Genomic DNA, 11,273 nt, shown 5'->3' on the forward strand with positions numbered 1-11,273 from the left:
ACCGCAACTATTACATAAAACAATTATAAATTGGAAAAACACACCATTACAATAATTTTGCAATTTTTATTACGCTGTTTCTTCTTTGCAGCCACAACGAATAATCTTTCATTTATGCAGTACTGCTTTTAGAGAACTCGAAAGAGACGTCAGCTCGATAATTAGTTTAATATGTACTTCTACCGTTTCAGTTGCTTTACTATTAAGTGATTCTGCTTCATTCCTTTCACTGTTTACATTTAAATCAGTAAGGTTGTTCATTCTCTGGTTCACATATAGCCCACCTACACACACACACACACACACACACAAACACACACACACACACACTCTTAATTTTAATTTTTGTCTCGCACAATTCATAAAGTTGCCCCAGGAACAAATTAAAATAGTCCTTGTCCCCGGGTTGTGATCAATGTTTTTGGGAGGTTCTCCTAGGTAAGAAATTTAGCTTGTAAGAACCGCAGCTCTTTCGTGTGCCGGATCTGAAAAGGCTCACTCTGCACCTTCGAGCAGAGCGTTAAAAAAAGACTGTGAGTCACATTGAGTGACAGCAAGGCTATCTCTGGGTTTTTACGCGAGGGAAGCGGATACATAGGGGCTAAAGGCCTGTCCGCTGGACCGACTGGAAAAATGCTTTTGAAAGATCACCGTTTTCGTCGAATTAGCAAGTACTTGGCGGAATACCAATGTAGTTTGCTCTGTTACCTACTTATGATGGTTTTAGTTCTGTTATTGAACTTATAAAGATTCTTCATCAGGTTTTTATGTGGGATAATCAGTAGCATTCATGAAGCGTGGCTTATAAATACACGTGGAATGTTTGAATATACGTCGTGAACAAATCAAGCAATATTTATTTCTGTTTTTGGTAAATATGCACACTTGTGATTCTTAGGTCACTCTTCCGTCGCTCATCTTAATTCCGACTTCTCTTTATTTATGGTAAATCACTTCAAATGGTTCAAATGGCTCTGAGCACTATGGGACTTAACATCTATGGTCATCAGTCCCCTAGAACTTAGAACTACTTAAACCTAACTAACCTAAGGACAGCACACAACACCCAGCCATCACGAGGCAGAGAAAATCCCTGACCCCGCCGGGAATCGAACCCGGGAACCCGGGCGTGGGAAGCGAGAACGCTACCGCACGACCACGAGATGCGGGCGGTAAATCACTTCACTAGCTGACTGAGCCATCATGTGGATCATTGCAGAAGAAAGAATCGGTCTACTATCCTTATTGCTGATGAACCTGTAATCTTGTCTATAAGTAACTATTTTATGTAAGATTTATAAAGTTTCAAAAAATGGTTCAAATGGCTCTGAGCACTATGGGACTCAACTGCTGTGGTCATAAGTCCCCTAGAACTTAGAACTACTTAAACCTAACTAACCTAAGGACATTACACACATCCATGCCCGAGGCAGGATTCGAACCTGCGACCGTAGCGGTCGTGCGGTTCCAGACTGTAGCGCCTTTAACCGCTCGGCCACTCCGGCCGGCTATAAAGTTTCATTTTATTTTGCTGCAAAATAATATTTGATGTACTTTCTTTGTTCTTCGTGCCCCACAGTCAACAAATCTGTGTCAGTTCTTGCATTGTACAGCTGTTTCCATAATTTTCTCTGTCTTTTCTGGAAGCCTTCCACTCTCCCTTTTTTGTCAAATTGACATTATTTGTATGATTTATGATCCTGTCTGATCCACATTAGGAGCACGTGGCTCCATCGTGTATTGTAAGACAACAGAAAACGTTTAGTAAATAACTTTTCTGTGTTGTGAACAAAGAAGACCCTGACCAGCTCATTTAAATCCGATCGTTATCTCCAACTTACAATGAGACTCCAATTCAACTAAGCGTTCATATTTTATTTATTTCTCCAAAGTACAAAAGATAGAAAGTAATGAAATTTCGGAAATACATTTGTTTATGTAACGTATTTAATTGATTAACATCACAAGATCACAGCTCGAAATAAGCCAGCGTATATGTGAAATACTGGTACATTTATAATAGCTGGAACCGTCAGAATGTTGACGGCAAGCATGCAAACGTGCATACATTTGTTATGTAGGTGCCGGATGTCAGTTTGTGGGATGAAGTTCCGTGCCTGTTGCACTTGGTCTGTCAATACCGAGACGTTAATGCTGTTTGTGCATTACGCTGGAGTTTTCGTCCGATAATGTCCCATACGTGCTCGCTTGGAGACAGATCGCCGACCGCTGTGACCGAGCGGTTCTAGGCGCTTCAGTCCGGAACCACGCGGCTGCTACGGCCGCAGGTTCGAATCCTGCCTCAGGCATGGATGTGTGTGATGTCCTTAGTTAGGTTTAAGTAGTTCGAAGTCTAGGGGAATGATGACCTCAGATGTTACGTCCCATAGTGCTTAGAGCCATTTGAACCATTTTGGAGACAGATGTGTTGATCGAGCAGGCCAAGACAACACGTCGACACTTTGTAGAGAATTTTGGGTTCCAACAGCGGCATGATGGCGAGGGTTATCTTGTTGGAAAACACCTCTGGTATGCTGTTCATGACTGGCAGCAAACAGGTCGAATCACCAGATTGACGTACAGATTTCCAGTCAGGGTGCGTGGGATAACCTCGAATGTGCACCTGCTGTCATACGAAATTGCACCCCAGAATATACAGGGCTATTACAAATGATTGAAGCGATTTCATAAATTCACTGTAGCTCCATTCATTGACATATGGTCACGACACACTACAGATACGTAGAAAAACTCATAAAGTTTTGTTCGGCTGAAGCCGCACTTCAGGTTTCTGCCGCCAGAGCGCTCGAGAGCGCAGTGAGACAAAATGCCGACAGGAGCCGAGAAAGCGTATGTCTTGCTTGAAATGCACTCACATCAGTCAATCATAACACTGCAACGACACTTCAGGACGAAGTTCAACAAAGATCCACCAACTGCTAACTCCATTCGGCGATGGTATGCGCAGTTTAAAGCTTCTGGATGCCTCTGTAAGGGGAAATCAACGGGTCGGGCTGCAGTGAGCGAAGAAACGGTTGAACGCGTACGGGCAAGTTTCACGCGTAGCCCGCGGAAATCGACGAATAAAGCAAGCAGGGAGCTAAACGTACCACAGCCGACGGTTGGGAAAATCTTACGGAAAAGGCTAAAGCAGAAGCCTTACCGTTTACAATTGCTACAAGCCCTGACACCCGATGACAAAGTCAAAGGCTTTGAATTTTCGGCGCGGTTGCAACAGATCATGGAAGAGGATGCGTTCAGTGCGAAACTTGTTTTCAGTGATGAAGCAACATTTTTTCTTAATGGTGAAGTGAACAGACACAATGTGCGAATCTGGGCGCTAGAGAATCCTCACGCATTCGTGCAGCAAATTCGCAATTCACCAAAAGTTAACGTGTTTTGTGCAATCTCACGCTTTAAAGTTTACGGCCCCTTTTTCTTCCGCGAAAAAAACGTTACAGGACACGTGTATTTGGACATGCTGGAAAATTGGCTCATGCCACAACTGGAGACCGACAGCGCCGACTTCATCTTTCAACAGGATGGTGCTCCACCGCATTCCATCATGATGTTCGGCATTTCTTAAACAGGAGATTGGAAAACCGATGGATCGGTCGTGGTGGAGATCATGATCAGCAATTCATGTCATGGCCTCCACGCTCTCCCGACTTAACCCCATGCGATTTCTTTCTGTGGGGTTATGTGAAAGATTCAGTGTTTAAACCTCCTCTACCAAGGAACATGCCTAAAAAAATTTTTTGAATTTTTGTATGTGTGTGCAAAGCATTGTGAAAATATCTCAAATAATAAAGTTATTGTAGAGCTGTGAAATCACTTCAGTCATTTGTAATAACCCTGTAGTTCCAGGTGATGGTCCGGTGTGTCTCGATCACGACAGTTTGGTTGCAGGTTCTCAACTGGTCTCCTTCTAATCAACACGTAGCAATCACTCGCACCCAGGCAGAACGAGATTTCATCAGGAAGCACAACAGACCTCCACCCTGCCCTACAGTGAAGGATTGACTTGTCCTTGATGGAAATGGTTTGTAACAGTTTCTTCTGTCACTGTAGTGACAACTGCTTGTCAGATTGCTGCTGCATGTGCAGTACAATGCACGAAAGCCATACGCGCAGCACGATGGTCTTCACTCTCGGTAGTGCCGTCCGGAGCCTGGTCTTTTTGCGATGGAAATTCTCGTGACCACCGTTGCCAGAAATCATGTACAGTGGCTACATCCAGTTTCTCGTAGCGCTGTTACACGACCAGGTTCGAACTCAGTCAGTTGTTGATAATGGCGTCTTTGTCACCTTCAAGGCGTTCTTGACTAGTCTCGACTCACCACGCCCAGTCTCGAAGGTAACTATCACGACCCGTACAGGGCGTATTTAAAGCAAACTTGATTCGCATCCTTATAGTGACACTACTAGCGACACTCTTACGTGAATGAAGCTAAATTTGATTAGACGCCATCTTCCAGATGTACAAACACGCCTACCAACCTTGGTTTATGTCGCAAGACTCCTTTTTGCTGCTGCGATTTTCTTTCTGTCGGTGACATTACTTTTCCTGAACGAGATTCATTAACATCTGGAAGGAAGGATATTACAAAAATGGTTCAAATGGCTCTGAGCACTATGGGACGTAACTTCTGAGGTCATCAGTCCCCTAGAACGTAGAACTACTTAAACCTAACTAATCTAAGGATATCACACACATCCATGCCTGAGACAGGATTCGAACCTGCGACTGGAGCGGTCGCTCGGCTCCAGACTGTAGCGTCTAGAACCGCTCGGCCACTTTGGCCGGCGAAGAATATTACATTCAGAACAAAATGACACAGTAGTTCATACATACGGAAATGAGACGATAGAAGAGACTATCTTCCAGTCTGTACCTTCGGTCAGATCGTGAGGCGGCCTGTTTGAGAGTCGGGAGAGTGGCTGCCGCACAGGTAGGCGCCGCACCTGACAAGTGGGTCCAAGCGCTGCTGCAGTGAGAGCGGAGACGGACAAAGAGAGAGAGAGAGAGAGAAACCCCAGAATCTGGCACGGCTGGCGGCCCACAAGCAACAAAGGTCAAGCTGGGCGTGACGAAATGCTACAGCGCTCTCCCCACCCCCACCCCTCCCGCCCCCCACCCAACCGTCTACGCCCTCACGTCCCTCCCAACCCTTATTTATCCTCTCCCATGAGCCCATGTCTACATCCTTGTTTGCTGAATATTGTGACACCAGCAGCACAGACTCCTCGTTTTTGTGCCTTCGGCCGTGGTGATAGGTTACAAAGTGAGGGTCTGATGCAACTGGCGTCAGCAAGCAACACAGTAAGTTAGTGATTGTCTCGGAATATTCGGTACAGTAATGAAATAGCAAGTACGGAAGTACCTTCTCTAAGAGAGTAAACACCAGACAAAATGTATTGGATTCAGGTTCACCATGCATCAAAGTCCAATAAAACCTCACAGAACGGGCCGCACGGAATTAGCCGAGCGGTCTAGGGCGCTCCAGTCATGGACTGTGCCGCTGGACCCGACGGAGGTTCGAGTCCTCCCTCGAGCATGGGTGTGTGTGTTGTCCTTAGGATAATTTAGGTTAAGTAGTGTGTAAGCTTAGGGACTGGTGACCTTAGCAGTTAAGTCCCATAAGATTTTAAAAAAAAGAAAAAAAAAAGAAACTAAAACTGTTTCCTCGTTGTGGTCCTTAGTCCGCAGATGGTGGACAGGCTGCAACTCTGCCTCAGTCCCGCGTCAGTAATTCCTGCCTCTCATGTTCTTCGAAACTTACAAATTCTTTTTGGTTTCTACACAAGCAATAGTTAACTTTTCATTTCTCTATTTTATCCCTGATAAATTAAGAAACTCAACGGGCGTATTCCAGCCAACTTTGTCGAAACCTTGTTCTAAACTTAAAAATTCTATAAATGTTGGATTATCTTTCTTCACCGATCTCCTAAGATACGCAATCGGGTGAACGTTGTCTCACGTGGTCCCACATTTCTCGCTAATCCGAATTAATCCTTCTCCACTCGTTCCAGTCTTCTATGTATATGTGTGTTCTCTGCAGGTGTACATATCTGGCAATCATACTCTTCGTTACCTTCTAATATGTTATTTATGATCACATTACAGTACGCTTGGCCGGACGCTGTGGCCGAGCTGTCCTAGGGGCTTCAGTCCGTAACCGCGCTGCTGCTACGGTCGCAGTTTCGAACCCTTCCTCTGGCATGGATGTGTGTGATGTCCTTACATTAGTTAGGTTTAAGTAGTTCTAAGTCTAGGGAACTGATGACCTCAGATGTTAAGTCCCATAGTGCTCAGAGCCATTTGAACCTTTTGAACAGTACACTGGGCTCAAACAAATCGAAGCACATGACATTCAACAGCTAAATGCCTGCCCAACCTGTTCATCACGGAAATGAGTAGACGACTGGATTGGCCAGAAGGAACACACCATTTCCCAACCTTTATCACTGCTGCTGATTTCATTTGAATGGTTTGATTTCGATTTATGCCAGTCTACATAAAAGTTTTCACGAGTTTACAATTGAAACTACAGAAATCACACAGTATAGTTCAACATACTGTAAAATGTTACGTAAAAGTACAGACGCTATTTTTCAAGCCAAAGATTCATTTGGAGCAAAGTAAAACATTGCATCGCCCAAAGTTAGTGGCTTCGAGGAGAGAGTAATGTTTTCCAACAGTAATAGTTTATATTTTAGTGTCGAGTTCGCTCTCCATTGTGCATGGGCGAGCTGGACTAGTTTAAAATTCGTAGATACAGGCCACAGTCTGACAACATCAGCCAACCTTAAGTTCTGCAAGTTGGCCTGTACACATATTCCGTTTAAAGGATTTGGCTGACCTTAATCTAGGAAGTCGTTGTTCCGCCAATCTTTAACAGTATTCGGAAGCCGTTAAGACTTTCGGACTTTGTCGATATAGTAAATAAGGTCTTCGACGCTCTTGCAGTAAGAAACAGTGCGTTTTGAGAATTCGATTTCTTCTTTAGGCAGAAGACAGCTCTTTTTAATGACCAAACATGTTTCAGCTGCTTTGCACGAAGACAAGTGGGCACTTCTTCTCTGTTGTTATTTTCTAAAATATTAGGCTCTACAGGTCCATCTTTACATTACTGTATAACTTTACAAAACAATTTCGTAAGATCTGTCATCTGTATGGTCCTCTGTTGTGCAAAAACACACACAAACAAAGTACAATTGTAGCTTTCGTTGTTATGTCATTCTGAGTTTCCTATAATATTATGTGGATAACTGTCACGTTAGGTCCATCTATGAGCATTTGAACAAAACAAATTTTATCTGACCATACACATTTCTTCACCAGTGCCTGAAATTTATACGTATTTATTTGTAGAATGGGATTCACAATACCAGGAACCTTAGCCAACAATTATATCGGTCATTTGGAAAACCAGATGTTAGAAAAGATAGCCACTGATGAAAAATTAAAATCATATTTTGGCACAGATATGTGGGTAGCGTTTGTCTGGCAGATGAGCCAAAGAAAAAATAGATGAACTCCACTCAGAAGTCAACAAGCATGTAAGAACATGCAAATCACCCTTGAAGAAGAAAAAGAAGCCCACATAAATTTTCTTGCAAATAAACGCACATACTTACCACACACAGAAAACCGACAACCAAAGACACAATAATGCAGTCCGTATGTAACCATCTCCACAAACAAAAGATAGTTGCGCTAAGTCACATGTGATACAGAATAAGCGGAATTCTATTCAACAATAGAAATAATGAAACTGAAATCAACAACCAAGCAGATAGTTGGAAGCATTGGTTAGATTCAGACAAAGTACACAGGCTCAGTCAAAAACCTAAAACACAACTACAAAACAAATATACCCAGAATGCACGAAATTTCACAAGCTCCCAACCAATATAGAGATACAACACACACAACATAGTGAAACACCACACAGAAACAAACGACATGATATACTGTGACTTGTACACATAAGCTAACACACAGAGTGGCAAACATACTAAAGAAGTAGTGTCTCCGTATTGGATATAAAACTGCGCAAAGTCTCCAACAAACTTAACCTAACCATTAATCAAGAGGGACAAATTCCAGACAGAAGGAATAATCTGTCTTGAATGACAAAGTCGTGATGCAATATACACATAAATGGCATGTAGTAATTATAAACCACATTACAAGGAACCCATCAAATGTTGTAAGTATGAAACAGTCCATTTCTCATTCTCACAGCACCTACAGCACTGCAACTGTCGTATCACCAATGTAGAACAAGACACCAAAATTATTAGGACGAATGAACACAACAGATACCTTACCCAATGCGTGAACACTACCACATGCAGTGAGGTATTTCGAAAAGTAATAGGTGGTGAGCTACAAGACACATATAAATACAGATTCTCTACTAAATTCGATAAACGAAGTAAAATGGTATAAAACTCAGAGAAAAAACAAATAAATACATGAAATATCTTAAATACATAAAGTAAATAATAAAAAATTGAGGAAATGTACACATATCGATGCAGGAACATGTACTCATTGAGACATGCATGCAAAGTAATAGGTGATGAACTACAAGACACACATAAATGCAGATTCTCTGCTAAATCTGGTAAAATAAATGGTATAAAAACTACAGAAAAAATTAGTAAATAAAAGACAAATGTTAAATATATGGAACAAATAATTAAAGGAAAGAGGAAATAAAAAGTTACACATAAGAGAACACGCACAGAACGATGCATGAATGTATACCCACTGAGACCTCCACATGTGGACCCAAACACACACACACTCACACACACACACACACACACACACACACACACACAGAGAGAGAGAGAGAGAGAGAGAGAGAGAGACAGAGAGATGATAGATATCATAAACATTTGACAATTGACAATAACATTCAGTTGCTGCAAATAACATTCAATAGAAGACAACAAAATTGAAAAAAAAAAACTTGTGCTCATATTCTCAGTGCAGTGCTGGTGGTAATTCGAAAGACTGGAAGTAAAAGAACAGGATTAAAAAGCAGCAAAGCAATGAGACGTGTAACTATAAACATTTTACGTAAAAAAGTGTCGGCTATTGTTACTTCATAGTAAATAAGAAACTGCTAGATTTTTTCCTAACCTGAAAGGACAGGTCTCACACGTACAAGAAAATAGTACATTAATAAATGTGAACATATTTCAGGCCAACGACGACACATTTCGAAAAATAAAGGCGATACGCATACGGTATGATAAAACTGGTTTCAATCAGTTGTACATAGACGGATATGACATGGAAATTATCAGAATAATAAGATAATTTTTCTGTAAAACTTCACTCGCAAGCAATATTTTTGTACTTCAAGAACGTCTGTTTATGTTGCTGCTGTGTTTTTGGCAATTTAAATTTTGAAACTGATTACAGATTTAGCCTGATCTTCTGGACGTGAGAGCAGTTGTACGATTTTGCTGCATGTGTTGTTACGACAGAATACTCCAATTCCGTTTCCTGGGTGAACCACGAATGTCCCCTCATCTCTGAATGGTCTGATTGAATCACAAGGACTGTGCAAAACTGAGTCTTAAAGCTGTAGTAACAGATTCGTGACGTGCGACGTTCGTTCTTTATTTCAGCAAAACTCCCGACACTGTAAGCGGCCTGCATCAGTGTGTGCACGCGCCTCGAGCTGACGGCGCAGTTCGCTGTCACTTGCCCGGGGGTCGGCGCTGTTTATCTGCCGGCACGCGCCTGCACGCGGCGGCACGTGTTCCTGACCTCTCACATCCGTCACACACATTGCCGCATGCCAAGTGACGGACCGCCAGCCTTCGCATGCTAAGCACGGTCCTTGGAACCGACTACCGCTGTGGCAGAACGGCTTTCTTTTGACCACGTCCTCTTATTTTGCTGTGTCTACGTTTGTGTAAGTATACACTAACCGCCAAAATATTGTGACCACTGCCCGCCGTGACGTTGGATGCCGCCAGGTGGTGTTGGGGGCACGCGGTAACAAACGTATGTAAACGGAGCAGACACGGACTGGGGATCACCCTATCAAAGATATGGGCTGCGAATGGAGAAATCAGTTGAGGTAAGCCCTTTTGACAAAGGGCAAATTACACTACTGGCCATTAAAATTGCTACACCACGAAGATGAAATTCTACAGACGCGAAATTTAACCGACAGGAAGAAGATGTTGTGATATGCAAATGATTAGCTTTTCAGAGCATTCACACAAGGTTGGCGACACCTATAACGTGCTGCCATGAGGGAAGTTTCCAACCGATTTCTCATACACAAACAGTACTTGACCGGCGTTGCCTTGTGAAACGTTGTTGTGATGCCTCGCGTAAGGAGGAGAAATGCGTACCATCACGTTTCCGACTTTGATAAAGGTCGGATTGTAGCCTATCGCGATTGCGGTTTATCGTATCGCGACATTGCTGCTCGCGTTGGTCGAGATCCAATGACTGTTAGCAGAATATGGAATCGGTGGGTTCAGGAGGGTAACACGGAACGCCGTGCTGGATCTCAACGGCCTCGTATCACTAGCAGTCGTGATGACAGGCATCTTATGCGCATGGCTGTAACAGATCGTGCAGCCACGTCTCGACCCTTGATTCAACAGATGGGGGGGACCTGTGCAAGACAACAACCATCTGCACGAACAGTTGGACTACGTTTGCAGCAGCATGGACTATCAGCTCGGAGACCATGACTGCGGTTACCCTTAACGCTGCATCACAGACAGGAGCGCCTGCGTTGGTGTACTCAACGACGAACCTGGGTGCACGAATGGCAAAACGTCATTTTTTCGGATGAATCCAGGTTCTGTTTACAGCATCATGATGGTCGCATCCCTGTTTGGCGACATCGCGCTGAACGCTCATTGGAAGCGTGTATTCGTCATCGCCATATTGGCGTATCACCCGGCGTGATGGTATGGCGTGCTATTAGTTACAGGTATCGGTCACCTCTTGTTAGCATTGACGGCACTTTGAACAGTGGTCGTTACATTTCAGATGTGTTAGGACCCGTGGCTCTACCCTTCATTCGATCCCTGCGAAATCCTACATTTCAGCAGGATAATGCACGACCGCATGTTGCAGGTCCTGTACGGGCCTTTCTGGATAGAGAAAATGTTTGACTGCTGTCCTGGCCAGCACATTCTCCAGATCTCTCGCCAACTGAAAATGTCTGGTCAATGGTGGCCGAGCAACTGGCTCGTCACAACACGCCAGTCACTAATCT

Source organism: Schistocerca serialis, chromosome 1, assembly GCF_023864345.2.
Source record: "Schistocerca serialis cubense isolate TAMUIC-IGC-003099 chromosome 1, iqSchSeri2.2, whole genome shotgun sequence".
Classification (NCBI taxonomy): Eukaryota; Metazoa; Arthropoda; class Insecta; order Orthoptera; family Acrididae; genus Schistocerca; species Schistocerca serialis.